Here is a 254-nt window from a genome sequence, read left to right on the forward strand (position 1 = left end):
ATTTCATTATGTACCCAGTAGTCATTCAGGAGCAGGTTGTTCAGTTTCCATGTAGTTGAGCACTTTTGATTGAGTGTCTTAGTCCTGAGTTCTAGTTTGATTGTGCTGTTGTCTGAGAGACAGTTAGTTATAATATCTGTTCTTGTACTTTTGCTGAGGAGTCCTTTACTTCCAATTATGTGGTCAATTTTGGAATAAGTGCAATGTGGTGCTGAGAAGAATGTATATTCTATTGATTTGGGGTGGAGAGTTCT

This window comes from Mandrillus leucophaeus, unplaced genomic scaffold, assembly GCF_000951045.1.
Source record: "Mandrillus leucophaeus isolate KB7577 unplaced genomic scaffold, Mleu.le_1.0 Scaffold1400, whole genome shotgun sequence".
In the NCBI taxonomy this organism is placed as follows: domain Eukaryota; kingdom Metazoa; phylum Chordata; class Mammalia; order Primates; family Cercopithecidae; genus Mandrillus; species Mandrillus leucophaeus.